We start from the raw sequence: 15,597 nt of genomic DNA, 5'->3' as shown, positions 1-15,597 counted from the left end.
CCAGAATTTAACAAACGTGTGTTGCCACGTACATTTATGTTTCGTTTGTGTAATATGTAAACCAGGTCCAGAACTTGTCTGGATGAATGTGGAAATGTTTAAAAAGCACACTCAAAAATTGGCGAATAGAACTAATGTATAGCCAAATACAGGTAGCATTTTGGATTGCAAAAGGTGGAGTAATTTTGATTGTCAAGTATGCTGTATGTATTAACACTCTCTTGAAAAATTCTAAGTTGTAGACCTTCTCCCACTTGGCCGTTACCGGCTGAGAGATGGCATTTTTTTCAGTTTTTCACCCAGTAACTAGCTTCCAGTGCATTTGAGACAAAAATACGCCGTTATCAATTTTAAAGAGAGGTAAATTTACTGCAAGTTTCATTTATAAGATGCTGGAACCGACTTTCAGTGAAAAATGGTATTCCTGACCGTATCATCATCTTCCAACCCTTGTGTGCAATATATACATGTAGTTCATGAGATTCATGTAATTTGTGGGGAATAACAATTTTTGAAAAAGAAAAATACTAATTTTTCAACTCTTTTATATACGCTTATATTTCAACAAAATACAGTTTAAAAATAATCTTAAATTTTAAGGATATATACAAAATTTTAAGTTAAAAATTCATCAATTTCTTGTTGTTTTAGCTCAGATGTGGTTGATGCGTAAAATTCATCATCCTGAAACATCCCCCAGGCTGTGGCTAAGCCATGTCTCCGCAATATCCTTTCTTCCAGAACGCTAGTTTAAATGGTTCAAATGGCTCTGAGCACCAGAGGAGTTAACATCTGAGGTCATCAGTCCCCTAGAACTTAGAACTATGTAAAACTAACCAACCTAAGGACGTCACACACATCCATGCCCGAGGCAGGATTTGAACCTGCGACCGTAGCAGTCGCGCGGTTCCGGACTGAAGCGCCTGGAACCGCTCGGTCACCGTGGCCGGCTGCCGATGCTAGTTCTGCAAGGTATGCGGAAGAGCTCCCGTGAAGTTTGGAAGGTAGGAGAGGATGGAAGATAGAAGAGGATGGAAGGTAGGACACGAGGTACTGGTGGGAGTAAAGCTGTGAGGACGGATCGTGGGTCGTGTTTTGGTAGCTTAGGTGGTGGAGCACTTTCCCGCGAATGGCAAAGGTTCTGAGTTCGAACCTCAGTCCGGCACATAGTTTTAATCTGCCATGAAGTTTCATATCAGCGCACACTTCCGCTGCAGAGTGAAAATTTCGTTCTGAAAGTTGATTACTTTCACCAAGATGCAGTGCATCACCTAAGCCCTTTTGTTCCGTGATGGATTCAACCATCGAATTCCTCCTTTACAGCTGCATTTGTTGCCGTAAGTCTTTTAGCACTGGCATGAAATCATGTTCAGCAATGCCTGTGCAGCTGGTTCTTTATTCGATGGGATTGGGGTTCGACCAAAATATCGTCCTTCCAGCCCCACTCCAGGGCGTCTTCTTCATATCCCACCCACGTCTGAACTTGCCGATAAGTTCTATATGTGTGATACTGAACTGCATCCCTTGCTGAATGTAGGCGTGCCAAATCAAATGTGGTGTTTGCAGAACTTTTCGAAAAGCCAAGACATCTCAACTCATCTATAGAAGTGTTAAAGGCACCTCCATAAAGTGCCACAAGGAAAATTTCAGTTGCTTCTACGATTTTCTCTTTTTCTGCAGCTGGATCTTTGAAAATAGAAACAATTAACTGCGGGAAGCATGACTCTCGCGTGTGGCGCAAAATTTAGTTTTAACCTGTTCAAACACAGTGCAGGTGGTATCGCAACTACTTACGGCAAGGAGAACTAGTATATTTTCCCACAATATCTTTGTGTCTGAAGAATGAGTTGGAACACAGTGCATCTCCTATGTTGCCCCTTCCACAGTCTGGCGCTGAAGTCGTCCCGCGTACGGAGAGCAACGAAATGACAGTTTTCACAATTAACTCATTTGCATCTTCTATTGCCTCCTTGGTGACATCTGTGCTCGCTGAAATTCTGTAGCAATGAGATGAAGGGCCGGCCGTAGTGGCCGTGCGGTTCTAGGCGCTGCAGTCTGGAACCGAGCGACTGCTACAGTCGCAGGTTGGAATCCTGCCTCGGGCATGGATGGTTGTGATGTCCTTAGGTTAGTTAGGTTTAATTAGTTCTAAGTTGTAGGCGAGTGATGACCTCAGAAGTTAAGTCGCATAGTGCTCAGAGCCATTTGAACCATTTTGAGATGAAGCGGAATTTGTTTTTTCATTCGATAACAATTTATCTTCTGGCATCTGCGGATACATTATACTATCAAAGAGAATTTCTGTATAAGATTTTAGCAACGACGAGTTCTTTCGGGTGCTATTTCCGCTTCTTTTATTTTCATCTGTGGGGTACCCTTCGAAGACCAGCGCTGCATTTTGACAATGATACCGCTGTACGTATGTCACAAATGTTTTAAAAATTGGAGAAAAACATTCGTCCCGATTCCAATGAACTCTGTGTAGAAGGTGGCCACGATCTAGCACATCAACTCTGCTCTTTCCCATTTCCGTGTCACTAAGACAGAGTAAAATGCGAATGTTTTCCTCAGAAAAAAGGACAATGAAGAGGGAGCAAGCTGTTATTTGAAGTATTTTTCCAGGTCATTCGCAGACTGCTTAGAGACGGCCATGCTGAGGAAAAGGATCTGAGGATCCAGAATTACTTTTTCTTTCTTCGTGTCTACATGGTTAGCAACTACTTCCAACGACACCGCTGTGTCTTTATGTCGGAGATGCATGTTCTCGAAACTGCTGTTCAAAATTCCATTCTTTGCTCAAGACACCAAGTTACCAGGACAGATGCTAGTAGATATCGTCACCTTCAAAAAGACTGTGGCTGGAAAACCACTGAGTTAGTTTATTAACTTCAGTATTTTGTTGAAATATAAGCATATGTTAATAGTGCTGAAAATTTAAAATTTTCTTTTTCAAAAAATATTTATTCGCCATAAATTGCGTAAGTCTCATTGCACGTATATATTGCATATGTAATTGTTTAAATATGATACTACATACAGGGTTACTATTTTTGCCTGAGGACGGTATTTTCAGTGTCGAGTGGACTTTGACTAAAATTGGTAATACAATAATTCTCGGCGTGTATAGGGAGTGATTACAAACATTTTGGACGAATCCTGAAGGAAATTAAATCCCCTACAACAATGGTTATTATGCATTGTGCACAAAACTGCACTAAATAAGTTATTAATGCGAAACCACCGGTATGTCTAATTTTTTGTGATTCCTTGACGTTTTTGCAGATTTTCACAGCGTCGTACTTAGCAGCTGTTATGAATTTTCCAACAAGTTATAAATATAACTTTCAGTAAATTTACTTCTCTTCAAAACTCATAATGGCATATTTTTGCCTAAAATGCGCTGGAAGAAAGTTACTGAGGGAAAACTGAAACAAAGCATAATTTCTTAGCGTTTTTTTTCTTTTCAAGATGGCGGATAGCGCAAAAATGGGAGAAGGCAAGATCTTCAATTTTTTACGAAGGGAGTAATACATACAACATACTAGAAAATAAAAATTACTCCACCTTCACAACGGAATCCCTTATTCAGAGCTATCTCTACTGGGCTATAGTCTCAAACCAAGACAGTTTTTACCTCCACAGTTTAATAAAATTAGTTCAACGGCGCAAAAATGTCAACAGGATGCAGAAATACGCGCATGCTGAGTGGTGGTGCCATGCCGCCATCTAAGGGAGAGGACGGAAGTTTCATATTACTTCTAGTGCCAACGGATGCATTCTGGACCATAGAGTACGAACCAGAAGGAAGTAAATAATTCTTTAATTTCTCATATCTCATAATATAATTATGTTAGTAAGCATGCATAAAGACAAACCTTTATTTGCCTCAAGAATTGAAATCGCTCATTGGGGAATGGCTCTGAGCACTATGGGACTTAACATCTATGGTCATCAGTCCCCTAGAACTTAGAACTACTTAAACCTAACTAACCTAAGGACATCACACAACACTCAGTCATCACGAGGCACAGAAAATCCCTGACCCCGTCGGGAATCGAACCCGGGAACCCGGGCGTGGGAAGCGAGAACGCTACCGCACGACCACGAGCTGCGGACGCTCATTGGGGAAAGCGAATCTTTGTTCACTGTCAATAGCCCCAAATTAAGTGCAATGGTGACGCCTGTGCGTCCTCCCCCTTCCTCCAGTGATATTTGTTGTAAGTCTGCAAAACTACTGATTTTAGGAGTCGCGCCTTTCAGTAGCTGTTCGTTTATTGCTGATGTTTGTTATTGCGACGGTAGTACACTTCCGTTTCACGTCTACAGATTGAAGAAATAAATTCTCTTCGTAGTAGCGTGTTTATGTGATAGTTGTCAACAGCACGCCTATATACGTAACAAGTAAACTATCACAACGCCCAAAGACGGAGACAGCAGAAGATATGCATATTGTTGTACAGTGGCTTGAGCAGGAATAGTCGGAGGTGTTTTCTAACGAAGATGATCGCGAAATTGACCACGTAAAATAATAATAATAAAAATAATAATGATGAAGATTTCGTGTGACTCAATGGCCTAGCGCCAAGTCTCACAATTTGAAGCCACTTCACCGGCCGTTGTGGCCGAGCGGTTATAGGCGCTTCAGTCCAGAACCGTGCTGCTGCTACGGTCGCAGGTTTGGATCCTGCCTCGGGCATGGATGTGTGTGATGTCCTTAGATTAGTTAGGTTCAAGCAGTTTTAAGTCTAGGGGGCTGATGACCACAAATGTTAAGTCCCATAGTGCTTAAAGCAATTTCTTCGAAGCCACTTCGGCGTCTTGCGCATCTCTAACCTGCACCGGTTATTCAACCGGGGAAAGCGGACCTCCAGCTTAACGTGAAATCACGTGACTGCTAGTGACCACAACACCGAATCGGTATAAAAGGTGAATAACAAAAATAGATCCAGTTCGTCTGAACTGAGTATGTATCCAGTCCAAATTTTGTTATGAAAAGAATCGTAAAACAAGAAGGGGCAAAAAAATTTCCTCAAAAATTGTGCATACTCCATCAAGTGACAGAATTATTTATTTTCCTGGCTTGTTCGGTAAAAACTCCAACAAAAATACTGAGTTTGTATCTTGGCGATGACATAATAAACGTTGTATACTGTACTAACGTATAGATTGAAAAAAGTTGGTTAAAGATTTACCAGAGAGGTAGATGACAGATAGACAGTTGGCACAAAATATTATTCTTCATCAGTATCATTTTTGTCATTGGTCGATGCGTTGTTCAGAAAAGCATGTGAAACTGTTGTCGAATAACTCTAAAGGCAATGGAGTGGAGTGTTGTTTTCTACTTATGAATAAGATTTTATTTTCTGTATCGATGATTGCGTTTTGATAATGTAATTACGAATAATTTTCGGTAGGTGGAAGATAAACTAATTCCAACGTGAGAGTTATGGTTAGAAGGTTTAGTGATCTTTTCTCTCTATATGAGAGCAGCTTCTGTCTTTCAGGGGAATTGCTACTTTAGGCAGTACATACCGAGTACACCTGCAAAATATGAAATAAAAATATTTGCTCCTGTTGACGCTAAGAATGGCTATGCAATTAATTTGGAACCCCATGACGGATAACAGCCGGAAGACAACTTTTATATCAGTAATGGTGCCAACGAAGTTGTGAGACTGTGGAACATACTGTATTTCTCGAACAAACAGGAATATAACGTTAAGTTGGCACAGGCACTATTGGAAGAATAGCAAATCACGTACTTGGAGACGAAGAGAAAAACAAGAAGAGAGAGTCCGCTACCAAATAATAACAGATACTCCTCCGTTTTTGGCCACATAACAAATGCATACTGACCACCACGAAAAAGAAAACTGTACTCACTTTAACAACCATGCTTCGTTTCGTCATTCGCTCGGCTGGAAAAGATCTATTTGAGAGAGTGAAAAGCGGGCAAAACTACCAATAAGGTAAAAAGCAGTGATTTGCCTCAAATTTTTTGTACGGCGTTATCCGTGCCGTTGTTTCACTTAAGGGTGTCAGAATAGTGAACCAGTAATTGTAGGGCATAAATCTTCGTTTGGAAAAAATCAGGAAACCATGAGCGCATGACTAGCGCGACATAGTGCCTACCGTCTGACGATCTCCATCTGACGGAGTAAGGCGTGAGAAGTCGAATTTCTGCGTATCTTGTGTGAAATCACGAAACTGTTCCGCTCTCTGCATGAGGAAGCATGACTCCACGAGTCATCTTATGCTGTGTAGCGGAGAGTTCTCTAGAGTCACTGTCAGTTCCCCATTTCCCGTTCCGGTCGAATGGTCTGCGGATACGATCGTACGTAAGCATCCGCGTGAGCTCGAATCTCTCTAATTTTATTTTCACGGTCTTTTCACGACACCACACCATGATGCACAATGCGTCTCCTGTAGTGTCTGCAACTGGAGTTCGATGAGCATCTCCGTAAGGCTTTCGCCCTTACTAAACGAGCTCGTGACGATACGCGCTGCTCTTGTTTGGATATTCTCTATTTCTTATATCAATCCTTTCTGGTGCGGAGCCAGTATTAACGAGCAATATTGGTCAAATGAGGCTACCTCCTTTGTGGATGGATTACACTTCTCGAGAATGCTTGCAGTGAATCTGTATTGCACCTGTGATAAGTTTTATATGGCTGTTTCACTTTTAATCTTTCCGTATGACTACTCCCGTATACTTAATGGAGAATACTGTTTCCTGTGATTGTTCTGTAATCATACAATAATGGATGTTTCCGCCTATGTATTCGCAATCTGTTAGATTCGTGTATGTTGAGAACTGACTGGCAATCCCTGTTCCAACTGTCGATCCTCTGCAGTCTTCGTGGATTTCGCTACCATTTTCTACAGTGCCACTTTTCTGCATACAAAAGCATTATCCGCGAATATCCTCGTCGAACTTCAGACGTCATTCACGTCATCATTTAATAACTAGATGATCCGTTTAAGATGTCAGAAAAATATAAGGGCATATTTATTAAGTTAATGTACACTGGTGTCCAAAATTAAAGCAACAAATAGAAATTTTGCAAGGTTGCGTTTATTTTGCCACAAAACAGTATAGACAGGTGACAGCAAAGTAGAAACAATGTACAGAAACAAGAAGTAAACAACTGCATAGGAAATAATGGTAGACAAAAATTTTCTTCGTTTTTCCAACTTAACAGATTTGCACACACATTTCGACAACCGGTTAATGTGGCCAGTATGGGTTGTAAGCACCTCTGGCAGCAATGCAGGCCTGACAACTACGGGGCATGCTGTGAATAATGTTATCAATCTCATGTTGAGGCAATAACGCCCATTCTTCCGACAGAGCTGCTCGCAAGTGTTGAGGAGTGATTGGTGAATGCTTACGTGATGCAACCCGTCTCGTAGTGCATCCTAGACATGCTTTATGGGATTCAAATCGGAAGAGCGAGCAGACCATGTCATGTGTGCAATATCTTCCTTTCCAAGAAAACATGAGCCACTCGTGCTCTATGAGGTCCAGCATTATTGTCCATCAATAAGAAGTCTGGGCCCACAGCACCTCGCAACAACCGCACATGAGGTTTCAAGTACTCGTCACGATGCCTGACAGCAGTTAAAACTTGTTGATTCACCCATACAATTTCATCAAGAGCTGTTCGAGAGGTCAATATAATCCCTGTCCACACCATTAGGCATCCTCCTTGATATCGGTCTCTTTCCACAACATTTGGGTCCCGAAATAGCGTTCCACGTTCCGAAGCCGTCGAGAATCACTCTCCAGACCAAATCGGGACTCATTTGTGAAAAGAATATAGGCCCTCTGTTCTATCATCCAGGGCATGTTGACAACTCCACTGTCGACGTTCCCTTCTCTGAAGACGCATCAGAGGTACACATCGAGCAGGTCTCCGCCAATGAAGACCGCTCTGTCGAAGCTTTCTGTACACCGACTGTCTCGATACAACACGTCCAGTGGAAGGCACGAGATCAGGTGCCAGTTAGCACGCAGTACTAAGGCGTGCCCTTACAGCCAAATAACGGCACTGTCTTTGTGATGTCACACGTGGTCGATGCTGCCCTGGTCTTTGGGATACAGTTTCGGTCCCTATGAACTGTCGCCACATCCTGGAAACAACAGAACGAGTCACTTTAAGCCATCGGGCCACATCAGTTTGCGAGTGTCCTCTCCATTGCAGAGTGTCTAGCAGCCGCCTTCTCTGTGCCATACTGCACCGTCTGTGACTGCGTGCCCATTGTACATGCAGGACTACCCGACAAATACTGCCCCGTTTGATGGATGCCCTGACGTCATCCCTGGGGTGGTTGCCCGTTGATCCGAATGCCGTTTTCCGTGCAGAACACGATCGTACGGCCATCTGTTGACGGTTTGTATGACTATATCGTGAATCGGACAAAGGACGGGGAAATAGCAGTTCGTTGCTTTAATTTTGGACACCAGTGTATACAATCCAGAGCTATTTTCTGTAATGTGCGTGAAACTGATGGGAGGTAACAATAAATGACCATGTCCCAGGATGCAAGCCAACAGCGCGTAGTTCACAGCGCAAAAACCAGATGTCAGAAACACAGTACACGAGGTAGCACCAAGTTTGCACGCTGAGTGTGTATCGACTGTTAAGTGAAAATGGAAGTTATGCCATAACAATGCGCTCAATTTGTCGTGTGGTGTGCGAAATTTTCGAGTATTTTTTTTCCGGGAGAGAATTTTCGTGGTGTCAATTACCTTGAAATGATGGATTAGTACGTGGTCTCTCAAATTACACGAAAATAGGATACTGGACACTATTTTGTATCAACAAGACGGCGCTCCACTGCACTGGGCTCTCATAGCGGGGGAACAATGACACCAAAGATCACTGCTGCGGCCCTGATGGACCTATCCTATAGTGCATAGTCAATCTACTAGTTCGGACCTAACGCCTACATTTTTTCCCTTGTTTTGTGTGTGTGTGTGTGTGTGTGTGTGTGTGTGTGTGTGAGTGAGAGAGAGAGAGAGAGAGAGAGAGAGAGAGAGAGAGAGAGAGAGAGAGAGAGAGAGAGAGAGCGAAAGGGGGGGGGGGGGGGAGCCTTCGTCAAATGAACAGTATATGCACGAAGGCCACAGAAACTGGCCGACCTACGGAGGCAGATTATAGCGGCTTTTCAGTAAATTACTCCAGAAATGCTGCGCGCCACGTGATACAACATGGACGCGAGTTATGGTATGCGCCGCACTCGCAATGGCGAACATGTTGAATGCTTATAAGACACTAACACCAGACTCTTCTCCACATGCATATACCGTTCATAAGCAATATATTTGCATAGTTTCTTGTATATAATGCTTTACTTTTCTGTCATCTCAAACGGATCACTCTGCATAAAAGTGTTCGGAAGTTCCCGTTAAAAACTTCCAAAACTTGTAGAGGGGAGCGAGTAGATAATTTTCTGAACTGAAACCCATGTCCGGAAACATGCCGTTTCTATGCTACACCCATTTGAAAACGTGTTGGTAACGCGACCACTTTTACAGGTAACAGAGTAGGCGTAACTCATTACATCAGTTGTTTTGTAGTTCCACTTAACAGCCACAGAAATTGCTCGTGTAGTCGTTGATGCAGTACGGCCTCTTCCGATTCGCGTGTGTGGCGTCTCCTTGGAGCACCACAGTCACGCCTGTTGACGGTGAAGGTACCCTTCCAGAAGCCGTTGCGTAACTGTGGTGAAAAGGGTATGCAATGGAGTCGGACGTTGTGGAGATCGATCTTGATAGAGGGGAGTCGGACGTTGTGGAGATCGATCTTGATAGAGGGGACGAGAAGATCCTCCATTACCGCGACCTTCGAGATTCGGAAGGATCATGTCGGTGTATTCTGCAAACGTGTACTCAACCATGTTGCTGTAACAGTCACAGATAGGTGAATGGCGCTCGAACCATGAAGGATAGATGTCAAATTTCATTTGCCACCGGCCGCTGTGGCCGAGCGGTTTTAGGCGCTTCAGTCAGGAACCGCGCTGCTGCTACCGTCGCAGGTTCGAATCCTGCCTCGGGCATGGATATGTGTGATGTCCTTGGGTTGGTTAGGTTTAAGTAGTTCTAAGTTCTAGGGGACTGATGACCTCAGATGTTAAGTCCCATAGTGCTTAGAGCCATCTGAACCAAGTACTAAGTTATTTTTACGCCTGGATATTTCTCTCGGTTACGAATCTTCAATCTCCCATGTGGTTTGATAATCCGTACGCTCGTATTTTGTTCAGTAGACGTCAGAACAGGATTGGTATTGTAGGTCTTCTGGAAGTCAAGGAACACAGAAACAATCTGGGTGCAGTGTCTATTGCCTTCTGTGTCTCGTTAGCGAACAGTGAATGACCTACATTCTGCATATTTTCTTATGTTTCAGTTGCTTTTGCTGTGAGCATATTGTTGGACTCAAAGGGCGTACTGATCACAAGGAATTAACAAAGATATGGAGTTCTTTTGATATTGAGGAGGACTTCACGAGACCTAGCCAGATCCCTGCTAACTAGGAACCGAAGTAGTTGCTATAAAGTACGCTGAGGACACAGTACCTGTGAGCGTGGCGCTGTCGGTGTAGGAGCGCCGCGCGCGCCCCGCCGACTCCAGGGCCGCGGCCAGCTTGGCGCCTCCCTCCCCGTCTCGCGCCGCTGGACGCTGCTGCTGCTGCGGAAGCGGTGGCTGGATCTGCAACAGCGGCACGTCGCACCTTGCGTTAGTCTGCATCACCAACAAGGTGTTTATAAACTGGTGTCCATAAATCTTTGAGATTTCTTCCTGACACCAAAACATTACGAAAAGTCTGAATGAAAATCGATCAAAAAATCCTTTTTTGACGAGTCACGAAAGGTATTCCCTGTAACCCCTGTTATGAAACGCATTTCAGTCGTGCATTTTTACATCAATTCTTGATTAGAGATGGTCTTGGCATGTGTTTTAGTTTGTCTGTCTTTTGAACGTTCAGCATCGACATGTGGGGAGGAATCAGACATGGTCATCTTATTGCTCCCTATTTCCTCGTCTTACTACTCAAACGTACCCAAGGAAGTTTCAGACATGAGGTGCTTCATTTACTTAATAATGTACCTCTATCCGTCATCCAAGGGATGCGGTTAATGCACGATAGTTCTCCATATCACTTTAAAACTCCCGCCGGGGCCTCGATAGCCAGTTTCCAAGTCGATTGATTGAACGAAAGGGATCCAATGCATGGTCTGTCCGATCGCCAGATTTGAATCCAATGTACTTTATCTCTGGAGACATTTAAATGCTTTGGTGCATTCAACTCTTATACCTCATGTCTATTTGCATATACAATATGGATTTGACGAAATTTGAGGTACTCTGGAAATTGTCAACAGAGTAAACAAAAGTGTGGAGCACAGCTCAGGGCACGTATCGAAGCTGGAGGAGGTAACTTCGAACAATTTTTGTAATTGTACGTTGTTACTGTATCACATATAACATACAATAAACCTACGGATTCCCTAACGAAGGATTTTTGGACCCATGATCTTTTGGACTTTTGTGATGTTTTGGTGTCAGGACCACACCTCCACATCTATGAAGAGCAATTTATAAGTATCTTGTATGTATACAACATTCAGGAAAGTCAAGTTGTCGACCATCTTCAAACTCATTGCATCCATTAACAGCACATTAAGAAATAAGGTGAACTTATTTCACAGAATGGAAAAACAATAATTATTGAAATCTTACGTGCTATTGTGTGATGTAACATTTGTTAGACCTTGCACTCAAATCTTCGCAAAAAAAATAGCTGGGTAATTTTCTAAATACCAGTGCTATAGCACGCGGCAAGACCCTGTCTCTCATCCGCTTTTGGCGTGAATGTGGCTGACTTTTATTTAGAAAAAATAGCTACCTATTTTTGGGAAAATTTTACTGCTAACCTTAACAAATTGAGGAGATGGAGCCTGGATAAACTGAAAGAACCAGATGTTGTAGAGAGCTTCAGGGAGAGCATTAGGAAACGATTGACAAGAATGGGGGAAAGAAATACAGTAGAAGAGAATGGGTAGCTTTGAGAGACGAAATAGTGAAAGTAGCAGAGGATCAAGTAGGTAAAAAGACGAGGGCTTATAGAAATCCTTGGGTAACAGAAGAGATATTGAATTTAATTGATAAAAGGAGAAAATATAAAAATGCAGTAAATGAAGCAGGCAAAAAGGAATACAAACGACTCAAAAATGAGATCGACAGGAAGTGCAAAATGGCTAAGCAGGGATGGCTAGTTGGCAAATTTAAGGGTGTAGAGGCACATATCACTAGGGGTAAGATAGATACTGCCTACAGGAAAATTAAAGAGACCTTTGGAGAAAAGAGAACCACTTGTATGAATATCAAGAGCTCAGATGGAAACACAGTTCTAAGCAAAGAAGGGAAAGCAGAAAGGTGAAAGGAGTATATAGTGGGTCTATGCAAGGGCGATGTTCTTGAGGACAATATTATAGAAATGGAAGAGAATGTAGATGAAGATGAAATAGGAGATATGATACTGCGTGACGAGTTTGACAGAGCACTGAAAGACCTAAGTCGAAACAAGGCCCGGGGGAGTAGACAACATTCCATTACAACTACCGACAGCCTTGGGAGAGGCAGGCCTAACAAAACTCTACCATCTAGTGAGCAAGATGTATGAGACAGGAGAAATACCCTCAGACTTCAAGAAGAATATAATAATTCCAGTCCTTAAGAAAGCAGGTGTTGACAGATGTGAAAATTATCGACCTATCAGTTTAATAAGTCATGGCTGCAAAATATTAACAACACGAATTCTTTACAGATGAATGGAAAAATTCGTCGAAGCCCACCTCGGGGAAGATCAGTTTGGATTCCGTAGAAAAATTGGAACACGCGAGGCAATATTAACCCAACGACTTATCTTATAAAATAGATAAAGCTTTTGACAATGTTGACTGGAATACTCTGTTTGGAATTCTGAAGGTGGCAGGGGTAAAATACAGGGAGCGAAAGGCTATTTACAATTTGTACAGAAACCAGATGGCAGTTACGAGAGTCGAGGGGCATGAAAGTGAAGCAGTGGTTGGGAAGGGAGTGAGACAGGGTTGTAGCCCCTCCCCTATGTTATTCAATCTGTATATTGAGCAAACAGTAAAGGAAACAAAAGAAAAATTTGTAGTAGGAATTAAAATCCATGGAGAGGAAATAAAAACTTTGAGGTTCGCCGATGACATTGTAATTCTGTCAGACAGAGCAAAAGACTTGGAAGAGCAGCTGAACGGAATGGACAGGGTCATGAAAGCATATAATATGAACATCAACAAAAGCGAAACGAGAATAATGGAATGTAGTCGAATTAAATCGGGTGATGCTGAGGGAATTAGATTCGGAAATAAGACGCTTAAAGTAAGTAAATAAGTTTTGCTATTTGGGGAGCAAAATAACTGATGATGGTCGAAGTAGAGAGGACATAAAACGTAGACTAGCAATGGCAAGGAAAGCATTTCTGAAGAAGAGAAATTTGTTAACATCGAGTATAAATTTAAGTGCCAGGAAGTCGTTTCTGAAAGTATTTGTATGGAGTGTAGCCATGTATGGAAGTGAAACGTGGACGATAAATAGTTTTGACAAGAAGAGAATAGGAGCTTTAGATATGTGGTGCTACTGAAGAATGCTGAAGATTAGATGGGTAGATCACACAACTAATGAGGAGATATTGAATAGGATTGGGGAGAAGAGGAGTTTGTGGCATAACTTGACTAGAAGAAGGGATTGGGTGGTAGGGTATATTCTGAGGCATCAAGGGATCACCAATTTACTATTGGAGGGCAGCGTGGAGGGTAAAAATCGTAGAGGGAGACCAAGAGATGAATACAATAAGCAGATTCAGAAGGATGTAGGTTTCAGTAGGTACTGGGAGATAAAGCTTGCACAGGATAGTGTAGCATGGAGAGCTGCATCAAACCGGTCTCTGGACTGAAGACCACAGCAACAACAACCTTAACAAATGTCATAACAGTGAGCTCCTCTTGTGAAAAGATTTGGAATGTCGTTATACAACATATCGTTCAATAAAAACACAACATATTTCTTGTACCTTTGCACATTATCCTTTGCCGGGAACTACGTCGTCTTGATACCTAGAATAAATGAAATATTCGCCATGCCCATGTTACGTGGCTCACGCTTCACAATAATGACAAGGCGAATAATGTCTGCAGCCTTTTGAGATTACTCGCGGACGGCGTAGTAGTGTACAGGTGGATAACATCATTGACAACTTCTTACGAAATGGATATAAACTTGCAAATGATAAGCGCCTGGTACAGAGATTAGCAGGTGACGACACACAAATTTAGTGGCTTGCTCTACACGTAAATAAATCTAATAAGAGGTGGGTAAGAAACATAATGGTCCAATATCTTTTGAATATATAAACGGTGATGAGTCACTGAAATTAATGACGAGTTTCAGGAATTAATTGTTCACTCTAAGACGCTGGACGCGGTGGCTGACGAGGGGTGGGGGTTGACAGAAATCAGAAGTATTATGACTTCTGGGTCATATGGGGGAGCAATATATAGCGTGACTCTTTTAGGAGCGTACACTCTCGGAACTTCGAAATACCTTCATGGACAACGCCTCTCTTGCACCGTCTGTCACTGGAGTTTTACGAGAATCTCCGGAGTGCTTTCGTGATTACGAAATGAATATGTAACGAAAGACGCAGCTCGTCTTTGGATCGTCACTACTTCTACTATCGGTTCTATGTGGTACGGAACCCAGACTGACGAGCATATTCAAGTATAGATCCAATGAGTGCTTTGTAAGTTTCCTACTTTGTGGATGGACTACATTTCCGGAAGATTCTTCTAGTGAATCTTAATCTGACACTCGCCTTATCTGCGATCTGCTTTATGTGGTCGCTCCACTTCAAGCATATTCACAGATATTTAATGGGTGTGACTGTTCAAATGACTTGTGTATTCGCGTAGTAATACGATAATGTGTCTTTCTACATATTTATGGTCAATGCGTTACACTTGTTGAGGGTCAACTGATAATACTTACACCGAGTAACGATCCTCTGTGGGTCCTCCTGTATTTCGCTACAATTTTCAAGCGTTGCAACTTCTCTATATACAACAGCATCATCCGCGAAAAGCCTCATGGAACGTTCGAAGTTAACCACCAAGTCATTTACATATTTTGTGGTAAGTAATGATCCGCTAATACTCCCTTAGGGTACGCCCGAAATGGCTTATTTCTTAAGTATTCTCTCCGTTAAGAATGTATGCTGTATTCTGTTTGCCAGCATCAAAATTCACTTGTTTCAGGTCGCTGTCAACATCAGCTTTCAATACTGCGTACAAACAACATGTTTACTAAAAACATCAATTAATTTAAACTGTTTCATACTCAATTACAAGCAACATTTATGTGATTTTTTAACTCCGCGTGTTACGTCTGTCGGTAGCGACAGATGCCATTCGACTTCTATAGATGTGGTTATTCCAGCCGGCCACTACGCTGAGAGTCCTTTTCAATGAACAACCAAAATGTAGGAGGTTTTTCCGGAATGATTTAGG

At 42.4% G+C, this 15,597-nt stretch overlaps 1 protein-coding gene across 1 annotated transcript in view; it reads right to left on the bottom strand.

Moving 5' to 3' along the window:
* Window positions 1–10,711, bottom strand: part of LOC124799246 (trafficking kinesin-binding protein milt) — a 216,346-nt gene extending 205,635 nt beyond the window's left edge. The window contains exon 1 of the mRNA XM_047262835.1: window positions 10,579–10,711. The gene's annotated coding sequence lies outside the window, so the exon portion shown is untranslated. The remainder of the gene's footprint in view (window positions 1–10,578) is intronic.
* Window positions 10,712–15,597: the final 4,886 nt, after the last annotated feature.

The sequence above is a fragment of the Schistocerca piceifrons genome, chromosome 1 (assembly GCF_021461385.2).
Source record: "Schistocerca piceifrons isolate TAMUIC-IGC-003096 chromosome 1, iqSchPice1.1, whole genome shotgun sequence".
Classification (NCBI taxonomy): Eukaryota; Metazoa; Arthropoda; class Insecta; order Orthoptera; family Acrididae; genus Schistocerca; species Schistocerca piceifrons.
This window is presented reverse-complemented; position numbering and strand designations above follow the sequence as displayed.